The sequence below is a fragment of the Thalassophryne amazonica genome, chromosome 11 (assembly GCF_902500255.1).
Source record: "Thalassophryne amazonica chromosome 11, fThaAma1.1, whole genome shotgun sequence".
In the NCBI taxonomy this organism is placed as follows: Eukaryota; Metazoa; Chordata; class Actinopteri; order Batrachoidiformes; family Batrachoididae; genus Thalassophryne; species Thalassophryne amazonica.
Window position 1 is genome coordinate 100,521,999 of NC_047113.1, and position 15,461 is coordinate 100,537,459.

At 40.0% G+C, this 15,461-nt stretch overlaps 1 pseudogene; it reads right to left on the reverse strand.

The window, feature by feature from the left end:
* Positions 1–6,200: 6,200 nt before the first annotated feature.
* Positions 6,201–15,159, reverse strand: LOC117519726 (annotated as a pseudogene).
* Positions 15,160–15,461: the final 302 nt, after the last annotated feature.

Consider the following 15,461-nt stretch of genomic DNA (forward strand, 5'->3'; position numbering starts at 1 on the left):
TCCCCTATTTTACATAACTGTTTTATTTTACTTAGGTATTTTCACCTCATTTGGAAATGTACCATTTTGAAAAGACTAGTTTCATATGTAAGTTAATGGTTTCACAAGACTTTAAATAACCTTCTTTGCTACTATCAGATTTAATTTTTAAATTCAGTGAAAGCTGGACCATACCATTCAACTCGGCTCCGCCTCATTGAATGGTATTTTCAAGCTTTCACCTCATGAAATATTCATACCATTGAACTCATTAACATGCATTATTTATATATTACCTAAGGGTGTAACGATACATGTATTTGCATGGAACCATTTGGTACGGGACATTCGGTTCGGTACAGGGCTATGCATGGGTGAGTTTGTGTTGCGTGTAATTTCTGGACTATAGAGTGCACCTGAATATTAGCCGCAGCCACCAATTTTAAAAAGAAAAAAACTGTACATAAATAGGCCGCACATGTCTATAAGCTGCAGGTCTCAACTTTGTAACATGAGATATTTACACAGAAGGATATTAGACAGAAAGACAGAAAGATTTTTTTTTTTTTTACTTTTAATTAACTATGTACCGTAAATGCTTTTTTCCCTGAAGTGTTACATGTAAATATTGGCGCGCACATCATCCAGCGCAGGCGCACGGTGTCCCTGCTCCACACAGAGAACTGAGTAATTTTAGAAATTTTCTTGAGATTTCATCGTGTGTGCAGCCAGGATCGCATGGAGGCTGTGGTAAATGAGACGTTATTGAGGTGCTGTGACTTTTTCGACTTCTTGTGACAAGACAGAGAACTGGTGGGGAAGGAGTGGGGAGAAGGCTCCACTCTGTGAACTGATCTAATGGCGCAAAGTGCCGCAGAGGGACTTTTCTTCACTAAAACCCACAGGTCAGACCTTATATTTACACTCTGTGTGTGAATTCACACTGCATGAGGAGTGCACCTTTCAGGACATCAATTGACATATTTGTTGTTTATTTGAGAACATTTTATTTAATTTATTACCAGGCAGCACTTTGCAATTATTTTATTTTCCTGTTTGTATAATGTTACAATAAATTGTTGGTTTAAACAACAAGCAAATTTAGGTTTTGCATTTTGTTCCCATACTGTATGGAAAATGAACTGAACTGTGACCTCAAAACCGAGGTACGTATCGAACTGTGATTTTTGTGTATCGTTACACCCCTGATATTAGTACATTCCATAGATTTTTAATGTTTCTATTGTTCTATAATAATTTGTTAGATTATCCTTTCGTATTTGTCCCTTCACACACCGTGCGAGGTTTGGACACCATTTGGACAAAAAGGGCGAAACAGTTCGAAATTAGCATACGAAACGTCACACATGAAACATCGCGCCGACGGGCAGGCATGCACGAACCCAGTGTGAGAGTTCGTGCACACGCCGGTGTCCATCGAGCAGGAAGAGTGGCAGGTGCACCACATGGCACCGCTTATGTGTAAGAAATAAAAACCAGCTGGTACGTGTGGAACCACATCGCGCCGCTTACGTGGAATAAATAAAAAAACAAAATGCAGCCGGTACCTGTGGGACCACATCACACCGCTTATGTGAAATAATTAAAAAAAAAAAAAACACACCACCGGGACGCAACCTCGCGCCTTTCAAAAGCTCTGATAAAGCTCTGGTAAAGTCAGAGACTTTACCACTGAGCTACGCAGCTGCACTTTGAAAGCTGCAGGAAGCTGCCTCATATCAGGAAGGACATGGAAGTATTGCAAAAAAAAAAAATTAAATCCCACACCATATAAAAACACTGCATTTATCAAGCGAGCAATACAAATATGATCTGTCTGTTCCTCTGGTGATGACCCATGGTCACAGACATACAGTCATGAAATAACATGAATGAAAAGCAGTGTGCTCTGATGTCCACATCTACTGGTCAGCTGCGTCCAGTCAGCCGCGTGCGTGTTCTGCCTGACACACGTGTCTTGTGGACACTGCGCCACAGCACAGACACTGCGTCATGTGGAACAGAGCTCACATGGGTGACGTGACGGTCAGATCACCCACTCTGTGTTCTGATATGATGGTCTGTTTGAACCTGGGGGCTCTTAGTGTCTGCTCCATGCACACGCTTGCTTCCTGCAGCTTGTCGCCACCACAATGATATATGTTCTTATTTATGTCCACCTCAATACAGCAATCAGACACGTGCACCTCAGAGTGGACAGTTGTTAGTCCATAACTGTCCAAACACAGTAGGTGTTGTCTAGCTGTAATGTCCAGAATTGGAGTGCATACACCCACGTGTCAGTGTGTGTGTTTGCAAAGTCCCACTCATGGGGAACTTAGACAAATTTCACAGCAGTACGACAGTGATTGTCTGCTGTCTGTTATCATGCCAAGAATGTGACTGGCCACACATTTTCTAAGTGCCATGTGAGAGGTGTTAGGTGTTTGTGCGTCACCTGGAATTTGGCCGCGAGAGGGTGCGATGGGTTCTCACAGTGCACACTTTGTGTTTCAGGTGCTTGTGTGTGCATATAGTTGTATCAACAGGTGAGGCATTGGAGGCAGGGACGACATTACACGGTTTGCACACAATTCCTGCGTCATGCGCACTTCATCCAAACTTTGCACTATGTGTGAAGGGGCCCTATGTATCATGATAATAGTAAACTTATTTTTGTACTTTTTATATTTCTTTCCCATCTCTGGAGCTCTGCATGCATGGTGCAACCATAAAGTATTCAACACGCTTCACTTTTTCCACATTTTATTATGTCACAGCCTTAATGCAAAATGGATGATTTGTTTTTGTTTTTTTTTTCCACAAATTTGACACACAATACCCCATAATGACACTGTGTGTGTTTTTTAGCTTTTTGGTAATTTATTAAAAATGGAAAAAAAAAAACCTCTAAGAAATCACATGTATATAAGTATTCATAGCCTCTGCAATGAAGATCAAAATTGAACTCGGCTGCATCCTGTTTCCACTGATCATCTTTTTGATGTTTCTGCAGCTGAATTGGAGTTCACCTCAGGTAAATTCAGCTGATTGGACATCATATGGAAAGGCACACACCTGTCTATATGTAAGGTTCCACAGTTGACAGTGCTTGACAGAGAACAAACCAAGCGTGAAGTCAAAGGAATTATCTGTAGACCTCTGAAACAGGATTGTCTCGAGGCACAAATCTGAGGAAGTGTACAACAACAATTCTGCTGTTTGGAAGGTCTCAATGAGTACAGTGGCCGACATCATCTGTAAATAGAAGAATTTCAGATTGACCAGGACTCTTCCTAAAGCCAGAGGTGGGACGAAGTCACCAGCAAGTCACTCTCAAGTCATGAATCTGCAAGTTACAAGTCTCAAGTCAAGTCCCAAGTCAAGTCTCAAGTCACAATGACCACCAGTTGTTTGCAAGCTGACTTGAGACTTGTGACTTGAGACTTGCCGATTCATGACTTGAGAATGACTTGACAGTGACTTCATCCCACCTCTGCCTAAAGCTGGCCGCCATCTAAACTGAGCAATTAACAGAGAAGAGCCTTACTTAGGAAAGTGACCCAATGGTCACTCTGTCAGAGCTCCAGCATTCCTCTGTGGAGAGAGGAGAACCTTCCAGAAGGACAACCATCTCTGCAGCAATCCACCAATCAGACATGTATGCACTGTAAACCCAAATGTTCAAATTAATTAATAATGTAAACTCAAAGTTTTAAGAAAACATTCTACTTACTATAATATTTCAAGTTTGTGTAATGTGGTCTTGCTTTTGAGTAAATTAATCTCTGATTTTGATTGACTTTAACAACTGCATATTAAGTAAGCAGATCTTCAAAGCATAACTTAAGCACAACGTAAGGAAGGGAATCTGGTGTGAAACTTGTGCTAGCTCAACATGCAGACTCAGCTTGGAACTGCTGTGGTGACACTGAGTGAAAAACAAGGGAGCAGCCAAAGAGATGTACTTTTACACTTTAATTTAATTGGAATCATAAGGTGTAAGTTCCCCCAGTATGAGATAGAAAGTTTGTTGGTCATTTCTGCAGTGTGTTTCAACATTATAGGGCATGAATTTTGGAACGCTTGTAAATTGTGACAGCGGTAGTAATAACGACTTGGATCTTCCACTACCTTTGTCAATTTGTCCTCTTATTAGGGTTAGTCCATGTTTAACATGGAAGCGCCCATTCTCGAGTGGTGTTTCTTGGGGTGTCCAGTTTGGTCCTGAGTAGGACAAAACATAGTCCCACGATGGACACCATCGATGGATGTTCGAATGGACACAAGAGTATATATCAAAACGCCGCTGCAAGATTAAATTTTTGCCGCAGTTTATAACATCACACAGGTCAAATTGGAATATTTCAACTTTGGTACCAAATGTGGCATAGATCTCATACTAAACAGTACTATTGGCAATGCTTTCAACCAATTCATGCCCGTGTCCATACATACCTTTGCCAACTATTCTTTAATTGTCCCGTTTTTCCATTCTACTAGACCTTGGGAAACAGGGTGGTAAACTTAACCAAATTTATATTCAAAACCAAAAAACTCCTCTACCTTTCTCAAGTCGCTGAACTGAGTACCATTATCAGATCTGATAACTTGAGGAACTCCATCAGCTTTGTAGTAAGCCATTTAATTACTGACTGCTTTTTTGTTTTTCATGGGTATAGCTTTGACCCAGCAGGTAGCGATGACCGTTAATCATACTATCTTCACGCATATGTCCAAATGTCATCCAAATGGGGGTGCCACCAGTGTTGTTGTATCAAGATTTTGATCCTCTTTACAGAGATATGAAAATTCAGTAAGGTATATCTTATATATTATATTCCAATTCTAAGGTGGAACTATGCCAGTATACAAATGTATATCTAAATATCTAAAAAGGAAGAGTAAAATAGGAGAGTAGAAAAGAGTAGAGTAGAGCCACTTAGGTGCCTGGTCTTGAGAACCAGGGATGACCTGGATAATGCGCTTCCTGACACATTATCATGACTTCTCCAGATTCCATCCACGTGGGATTTTGTGGCTCCTTTATCTAGCCACCTTTGCTTCTCCTCATGTGCAGCCGTACCTTGCAACTCCATGATCGATGTGCTCCTTCTAGGAAACAGCTCTCCTATTCCTTCTTTGTTCATTACTTGCTGTAGTCCCTGTATCTTCCCAACACCTGCTACAAAATTATTTCCCTGTGCCGTGAAAGATGTCCTTGTCAGGTGACCTACTACTTTGATGATGGCCACTTCCTCGGGGAGCCTCAGAACTTCTACTAGTTGTATGGCCAGAGCCTGGTGCTTAACTGTTTACCTGTTGTTGTTAAGAAACCTGTTCTTTGCCAGCATTGGAGGTCCAAAAGTGCGGTCCTGACTGAATCTATGTAGATATTCAGTCTTTTGTCTCTGGCTGCAACACAAGCCTGTATTATTGCTTTTAATTCTGCCGTTTGTGCAGATGCCAGAGGGGGAATCGTCATGCCCTCAGTAGTCCTAAAGCTTCCATTGCCATCAGGCTCAATTACTGTGTAGGATGCCACCACTCCTTTTTCAGGGTCATAGTGGCTGTGTCCATCAGTAAAGTAGACCACGTCTGGGTCCACCAATGGTTTAGATTGCATAACTTGAATTACTAAATTTTCATCCTCAGCCAAGTGTTCACAATTGTGTGCTGGTTGTGAACTCAAGTTATCTGCCATGTTGGTGTCTGATGGAGTGTAGTATAGATTTTCCTGGCTTAGGAGGTTCACCAGTTTGTTTGTTCTTTGTACTGACAATGTAAATGTCTTGCTGGTCAGGAAGGCATGAACAGAATGGTTGGTGTGTATGTACACTTCCTGGCCCCATGTAATATGAGACATGCCCTTGATGGTGAGTGTGATACCACGTTCACCCCGAGTGCATGTGTTAAGTCATGTTCCGACTGGATCTAATTTTTTGCTATCATAGCCCATGACCTTTCTGCCTATATTACCGGGTTGGTAGAGTACCGCATTAACAAAACCGTTGTTCTCTGTCACGTCCAAATGGAATGGTTTGGAGAGATCCGGTGTAGCCAGTTCGGAGGCCCTACAAAGCTGCTGTTTCATTCAGGCTAATAAAAGCTGGATCCACGGCTTGGTCCCATTCCAAGTTAGCCTTATACGCTGCGTTACCTGCCTTGTTAATAAGTTTTCTCAGGGGAGCTACCTTTTCAGTGTTGTGTGGGATAACGTTTTAGCTATAATTTGCTTGTCCCAAAAAGGACACCATTTCCTTAACTGTGCGAGATTTGGGATAGTTTAAAGTAGCATTTTTGTGCTGTGCAGTCATTCCCAGGCCGTTGTTTGAAACCACTCTCCCCAGAAAGGTCACTCTTTGTCTTACTAATTGCAGTTTTTTCTTCGACACCTTGAAACCTTAACCAAGTCAAGAAGGTTATGGTTGTCCATGTGGTCACCTCCTCTGAGGTACCTGCAATCAGGACGTCATCTACATATTGCAATACACAGGCTTGGTCTGATAGCTTGGATTCAAATTCCAGAAGGAGCTTTCTCATCGCATCATTAAAGAGCAATGGGCTCTCACTGAGTCCCTGAGGCAGCCTGGTGTATGTGTACTGTTTTCCACCATATGTAAATGTGAAATAGGGCTGACTGTGGTGATAGGTATACAGAAGAAAGCATTAGATAAGTCGAGCACTGTGAACCAATTATACTTCGCTTCCACATTGGCCAGCATTGTCTAAGTGTTTGGAGTGTCATAACAGGAGGTCACCAAGGCTTCATTAATCTTTCTCAAATCATGCACCAGCCGATAATCAACAGCCCGGTTATTCCACTGGGTTGAGAGGGATATTGTAAGGGGAACTACAACCCCAGTTCCAATGAAGTTGGGACGTTGTGTAAAATGTAAATAAAAACAGAATACAATGATTTGCAAATCCTCTTCAACCAATATTCAATAGAATACACCAGAAAGACAAAATATTTAATGTTCATACTGATTAACTTTATTGTTTTTGTGCAAATACTTGCTCATTTTGAAATCAATGCCTGCAACATGTTTCAAAAAAGCTGGGACAGTGGTATGTTTACCACTGTGTGACATCACCTTTCCTTCTAACAACACTCAATAAGCATTTGGGAACTGAGGACACTAATTTGTTGAAGCTTTGTAGATTGAATTCTTTCCAACAGCTTAAGAACAATGTTTCTCAATGTTCAATTGCAAGGAATTTAGGGATTCCATCATCTACAGTCCATAATATAATCAGAAAATTCAGAGAATCTGGAGAACTTTCTACATGTGAGCGGCAAGGCCGAAAACCAACATTGAATACCCATGACCTTCGATCCCTCAGGCAGCACTGCATTAAAAACCGACATCATTGTGTAAAGGATCTTACCGCGTGGGCTCAAGAACACTTCATAAAACCATTGTCAGTTAGTGCAAGTTAAAACTCTACCATGCAAAGAGAAAGCCATATATCAGCAACATCTAGAAACGCCAACGCCTTCTCTGGGCCTGAGCTCGTTTGAAATGGACACATGCAAAGCGGAAAAGTGTGCTGTGGTCTGATGAGTCCACATTTCAAATTGTTTTTGGAAATTAATGCAAATTACTAGTTGAGTTAACACGGTTTTAAAAAGGAATAGTGTGGACCATGCATCATCCTTACTTATCACGTTACGGGGTAACATATGTCACATGTCATAGAATCCAATAGACGTAGACCTTGTTTGACTTTGGAGACCAAGTATTCAACACTGTTAACACTATTCCATTTATTAATCATATTAGCTCAACCAATAATTTGCATCACTTTTTTACCAAAATTGGAAAAATTTTTACTTTTGACCCCTGTACAAAATGACACTGACCTTTGTCACCATTCTTGCTGTTTTTAATCCCGTAACTCAGTGATTCTCAACCGGGGTGCCGCGGCACCCTAGGGTGCCCTGATCGATCATCAGGGGTGCCGTGGGCAATTATCAAATATCACCATTATCGGGTGTATGTGCTGTAATAGTGTGGCAGATGGTGTAATGCTCTTTTATTCCAGTAGATGGCAGCAAAGCGCACAGTAGCGCTGAACCGTGTGCCAACAAGGAGGCATGATCGCCATTTTAATTCCGGGCAAGTTAGTGATTTGTGTGCATAGAAGTTCACTTAGTCTCGTCAAGAAACAGGTGGAATATGCCGGAAAGCTGAGCATGTTGGCAAAGTCACAAACGGAGGAACAAGGGAGACAATATTTCCTTCCATAAGTAAGTGGTTTTGGTTCTTCTTGTCACTTTGTCCGTGATATTTGGATGATAAACAGCTGTATGTCTCCTGCCGTACCTGTGTCACCCGATGACACGGATCATTAATTTCACTTATGTCTAGTTGATATTTTCCACTGCTAGACCAATTTCTAGTTAAAATACTTGTCGTTAGTGACTAAAAATTGTTTGACAAGACTGGGGAGTTTTTTTAATTTTTATTTGCACCTTAAAATAATGAGATTAATGACCCGCTCTGTGCTGCCACACACACAGAGATGTGCACACACACACCGCTGACTTCATGAATGAAACTCGGTCAATAAAGGATAATTGTGTAAAAATATAATATATATAATGTGGTGTAATGGTTTTAGGAGCAGCTCAGCTTATCAGCGCAGATCCGTGTAACTTTCAACACTAATATTTGTGAATGTGTGTGTGTGTCAGAGTAAGTTTAATACTTTCCTGACAAGGCATTTTAACACGTATTTTGCGAGCATTTTTCTGAGTGTGTTCAGTCGCGAATCTCCATTGAAAATGCATTAACATCCGGGTACTTCATCAATATTTTGCCCGGTTAGGAGGCGTCATGTCGCTGTCCATGAAGGGACCTTTTCGTTTAGTGTGCAGCAATGGGACTGCGCTCTCTATTTCTTATATACAGCTCCATGACTATAGTATACTATGTTACGTCATGTCTGTACCGCACGTGTTGCTAACGTGCTAACGCACCGTGTAGAGACAGTCGAGTTAGTGGTGCGTGACACGTGACACATGACAGTGGTGTGCCGCAGGATTTTGTAAATATAAAAAGGGTGCCGTGGCTCAAAAAAGGTTGAAAATCACTGCCGTAACTCCATAGAATTCAGTCACAGATAGTCCAAACTATACTTTTTTGGAATCTTTATGATCAGGCAAATAATGTGGAATATTTTTCAATATGATTGGAACATCTTTTAATTTTGACCTCTGTGTATTTCTTCAATTGACCTTTACTTGACCACCGTTTGAAAAGTCAAGTGGCCAATTGTTTTTTTCAAAAGAGGAGTGTCTAAGGAGTATTTCTGCCAAATTTGATGCTTTTATCACCATTTGCCTGATTGTTTCACTTATCTGCTGCACTAGTGTTAGTGCCCATGGCATGGGTAACTTACACATCTATGATGGCACCATCAGTGCTGAAAGGTACATCCAGGTTTTGGAGCAACACATGCTGCCATCCAAGCAACATCTTTTTCTGCTTATTTCAGCAAGACAATGCCAAATCACATTCTGCATGTGTTACAACAGCGTGGCGTCATAGTAAAAGAGTGCGGGTACTAGACTGCCTGCAGTCCAGACCTGTCGCCCACTGAAAATGTGACGCATTATGAAGCGCAAAATATGACAACAGAGACTCTGAATTGTTCAACAACTGAAGTCGTACATCAAGCAAGAATGAGAAAGAATTCCACCTACAAAGCTTCAAAAATTAGTGTCCTCAGTTCCCAAGCGCTTATTGTGTGTTGTTAGAAGGAAAGGTGATGTAACACAGTGGTAAACACAGGACTGCCCAAGCTTTTTTGAAACGTGTTGGAGGCATCCATTTCTACATGAGCAAATATTTGCACAACAATAAAGTTTATCAGTTTGGACATGAAATAGCTTGGCTTTGTGGTGTATTCAATTGAATATAGGTTGAAGAGCATTTGCAAATCATTGTATTCTGTTTTTATTAACATTTTACACAACGTCCCAACTTCATTGGAATTGATGTATTTGGAATGAATAGCACCTCACACGGGCACCAATTTAATGTACTGAATAACTAGTTAAGCCTCACAATGTGTTATTGACCTCACAGAGAGCACCAAAAATATGTAACGAAAGTATTGTTAAACTTTAGAAAAAAGGTAAAACTTTAAGAGCAGTGTTGTAAAGTACAGAAAAGGAAAGTTGCTTTTCTGTGAATTCGCTATTATTTTGAAAAGTTCAGCTCGGAAGTTCTAAAAATTTGAAAGACTTGATGAACCTTAAAAACGTTAGGATATTAATTTGTTACAAGTTATCAAAGAATGAAACAACGAATGAAGCCACGTGGTAGTTTAGCTAGCCTAACATGGGGCCTTGTTGACCCAAAAATAAAGTTAAGCATTTGAAGAAAGGAACAGTGAGAAGAGGGGAAGAGAGCCTTCAGAGAGAGGAGCGAGAGGGAGAAGAAACCCTGTTCTAACTTTTTAAAGGGGACTTACATCATTAAACTCTGCCCATTTAGGGTGTGTAACTTTACAGAAAACTTCATGCTCTCAGAAAAATTATTCAACTATTTAAGCACATTAACTATTTTGGCATACTATTTGTTCTAAGACATTTTTGAGATGAATATAATATTATTAAAGGCTTAAACACATCTTACACACACCACTTGGTTAACAGAATATTCCATTATCAAAACATGGTGTAACATTTAATAAATTTACAGATATTCAGGCCTTGCAACAGGGAACCAATATATGTAACAATATTTTCATTTATTTATTGAATAAAATACGTCACACACGGGCACCATAAAAATGTAGCATAACACCATATATTTATATGCCTGACATGGAGGACCATAAAGATGTAACCATTTAGTTAAATCTAGATCGGCTCACGCCGGAGCACCATAAGGATTGCAGTGAATAAGAAGTTAAACTCCCAAATTGAATTAGATCGGATTAGGCCTCATCTGAGTAACCAAAATAATTAACAATTTAGGGTTTAGTACTTATTATTTAGTTATTACTCAGGGCACCACCTATTTTTATAGCATAGGTACTATAATTTAAACATCCATTAATTTATCAGTCTCAAATGAATTAATCAGACTCAATTTAATTTAATCAGTCTCTAATCAGAAGTCTGAATTCACACGATATGGTTAACCAAGGGTTTCCTTCTGAACATAAAATGAACCACAGCCGAAATATTTACAATTTATTTACAATTTCTACAAGAAATGAACATTTTATGGGCATTTTATGGACAGTGATTAAATAAGTTCATTTATGGGCACAATTCTTACTAACTCATGAGATGTTGGAAGAGAGAGAGAGAGAGATAAAGCTTAAAAAGTGTTTAACCCTCTGGGGTCGATGCCGTCATATACGACGGCTAAGACCCAGCTTTACTAAATTATAAATAACTTTTTAATGGTATGAGATAGAATCCTACTTTTTTTGCTGAAAAGTTAACTCCGCGGACTTTCGAGCCAGCCATCGGCCATCTATGTACTCCTCATAGAAGCTGTGTGATGACTTGCGCAATGTGAGTGTCCAATCGGAATTGGTTCACCATCACATGGTTTTCCAAAATCCAATCATAGGGCAGATTTACCTCATGTGAAAAGCCAAAGATCGTTTTCAGGTGTGATATGTTACTAGTTGGCCCATAGCCCCCTGGGTGCTCCAATGAGTACATACTATTAGTACATAATCAGTGTGCCCTACGCCATTACGCACAGCGATCAGTGAAAGCAGGAGCATACGGAGAGCCTCTGATGACAATCTCACATACTTAAACAAAAAGTGTGTAACTATCAGGATTGCTCCACTAGTTTGCATGTGAATGATACTGGATAACTCTGGATACTGAATACTGGATATCAATGGACAACAAAACACATAGACCATTTTGTATATATTGTTCAAAATGTGCATTTGTGTTTATTGTTTGAAACTTTTTGTTGTTCAGTCTTTCACACAAGACCTCAAATTACTTTTATAAAGTGTCAAAACAGTTGTTTATTATAGTTTGCTGTTTGTTTTGAATAAATGTGTGTGGAAAATTATTTTTCGCTTTATTTTTTCCTTGCCTATTTTTGATTGTAAACCTTTATTACACTTATAAAACACAACAAAAACATATATATTCTGAAAGCACACGTCCTGAAAAAAAGAGACATAAAACTTGATTGTGGGATGCAGGGAGAGATGTTAACAGCAATAATAAAACATTTATGCCAGGCGAGTGAACTGTCCAAAAAATGCCCTCAGACCCCAGAGGGTTAAGTGAATAAATCTGATTAGAATTTAGTGATGAAATTTGAAGCCAATTATTAAGAAAAATATTAAACAAACATGAATATGTGTAAAAAAAGAGCCAAAGGAGCCACCTGTATCCATTGACAACAAACCCTTTTCCTGGAACCTTCAACTGGGTCACTTAGCTGCTGTTGAAGAGGCGGTTCGGGCAGTTTCGTCCATCCGTATGTCATCGATATTCATGCTCTGAGCATTGTGAGCTCACTTGGGTCAAGGGGTTAACTCAGGGTCTCCCCGGCACTATGCCAAGGCTTGTGTCAGCTGGCTTTACTGACAGGTTAGCTGCTGGTTTGAAATCAGCTCCGTCGTCAGCTTGCAGGAACCCAGAGGTGGAAGGTGTTTGTTGAAAATGGTCTCTGTTAGCTTTTAAAAAGTTGGTTGGAGCCAAATTAAAAGTCTTCGTGAATTTAGAAAAAGTAAAACTGTAAGAGCGTTGAAAAATTATAATGAAAAGTTTCTTTTGTGTAAATTCACTCTTAATTTGAAAAGCTCAGCTCAGAAGTTCTCTTAAAAATTCAAAAGACTTGATGCACCTTTAAGCTTCAGGTTAAACTTTAAGTTTGTCAAAAGTAAAGAATGAATGAATGTCACATGGTAGCTTAGCTTAGCTTAGCAATGGGGTCTTGGCCCAAGAAGAAAATGAAGCATTTACAAAGAAGAAAGCAAAGAAAGTGAAGGAGCGTTGCCGGCGGAAAAGAGGGCAAAGAAAAAAAGGGCCGACAGAGGCTCTGTCCTACCTTCTTAAAGGGGACTTACATCATCAAACTCCACCCATTTAGGGTGTGTAGCTTTACAGAAAGCTTCATGTCTTCAAAAGAGGGCAGACAGAAATAATTAAACTATTTAACACATTAACTATTTTGGCAACTACTTGTCCTAAAACACTTGAATGGATGCACATTATTCATCGTCACTTACACACATCCTCTTGGTTAAAACAGAATACGTCAACAACATTGCAAAAAAGATCACTTAAACACACATCAGTTAAAAAGGACACAGGTCAATAAAATGGAATACATGCACAGCATTTGCTTGAATAATCAATACAAACACCCTTAGACATTTTTATAAATGTGAAACAAAGAATACTGATGTGATTCTTTTATTTTAAAATAATGTCCCTCTGCACTTAGACCTAAAAATAATAGCTGCTGTCCAGACAAAGTTTTACGGCCCTGTGTTGTGGAAGGGATATCGTCTTGCAGTCTTGAGAGGGTCTGGCTTTAGTGTGGGGTCATACAATTTGGGTTTTCCTGGCCTGGAGAAGCTCAGATTCTGATGTGAAGCAATTATAATGTTGTGTAATTCATAATGATGAAAATTCACAGATAAAAAGGCAAGGGCTCCCCTTTGAAGAACTTTGAATTACAGTTTTGTTTTTCTCTGTGAAGCAGTGTGGAGGCCCAAAGGGATGTCTCCAGACTTATCTGAAGATCTCCAGATGATTTCTCAACTGAGAGGGAAAACAGTCTGTCTCCAGTTGAAAACTCAGGTTTTTTGTTGACACAGCATTAATGTATTTATTTAATCATGGCGAACCGAGGCCATGGCGCTACAATGGATAAGTCAGAAACATCATATTTAACACACATCAGCTACAAGGAACACATCATTTAAATGAAATATATGCAAAGCATTTGCTTGAATAAACAACACAGACAACTTTAGAAGTTTTTATATACTATGAATAAAATAATACTGATGCATGTTTTTAATTTAAGCAAAGGTCTTTTCCTTCACTTAGACCTTGAGATAATAGCTGGTTGTCAAGGTTCAAAGTTTATGACCACATCTTATCATGGAAGAGAGCCTGTGGCATGTCTTGAGAGTTTCTAGCCTTGGCGTGGGGCCATAAAAGGTGGATTCTCCTGGCCTGGGGAAGTTCAGATTCTGACATGAAGCAATTATAATGTCATGTAATTCACAGTGACTGAGATTTAACTAATAAACAACAAGGGCTCCTTTGAAAAACTCTGAGTTACAGTTCTGTTGTGATAGGGGAGCCAGAGTGGAGGCCTATGGGAGTGTCTCCAAAGCTTATCTCCAGAAGGAATCAGGAATTTTCCAGTTAGGAGTGAAAACACAAACACAAATAGTCTCTGTCCTCAGTTCAAAACCTCAGGTTTTTGTTGAGAAAGCATTCCTCTATTTACTTAATTACGGCAAAGTGAGGCCATGTGCTACTTTGCTTGTGAATGGCTGAGCCTTTTGGGGATGCTCCTTTTATACCCAATCATGACACTCACCTGTTTCCAATTAACCTGTTCTCCTGTGGAATGTTCCAAACAGGTGTTCTTTGAGCATTCATCAACTTTCCCAGTCTTTTGTTGCCCCTGTCCCAGCTTTTTTGAAATGTCTTGCAGGTATCCATCTCAAAATGAACAAATATTTGCACAAAAACAAAAACGTCTATCAGTTTGAACATTAAATAGCTTGTCTTTGTGGTGTATTCAATTGAATATAGGTTAAAGAGGATTTGAAAATCATTGTATTCTGTTTTTATTTACATTCCACACAACGTCCCAAATTCACTGGAATTGGGGTTGTACATTCCACGAGAACCCCTGCTTCCATCAATCCACTGATGGTGCCATTTATGCCCTCCGTTTTCTCTACTAACAGTGGGTACTGCCTCACATAAATTGGTGATATGTCTGGCTTCAGTTGCAGCCTGATTGGGTTCATTGATGTTCATTTTCCCACATCTATGGGCCCTTTGACCCAGAGTTATTCTGGTACCTGTCCCAGCTGCAGTAGCACTTGTGGGGATTCTGTATTTTCCCAACCATGGATACAGGCTGAATGCTTCTTTTCATACTCCTGGGGAGCATGCATTCGGGCAGCATGTATGCGATACATGTCTAGTTTGTGACAATAGGCCAGGGTGTGTTTCCCTTGACCTGGGATCCGTCAGTTAGCGTTGTCTACTGCATGTTTGAGCATGGGACCCAGGTTGTTTGCCTGGCCCCATGTGGCCACTAAAAGGGTCACATGAGGCTCTGCACTGTCCCCCAGACCATACAGCATCCTCATGTTGTCGCTTAATATAGCCACAGCTGACACTCTCTCCTTTCCTGCATAGATGTGATCGGTATTTATCCATTCTTCCCCATGGGTTGCCTGTTCATACAACATATCTCCCCACAATTTATCATATACTT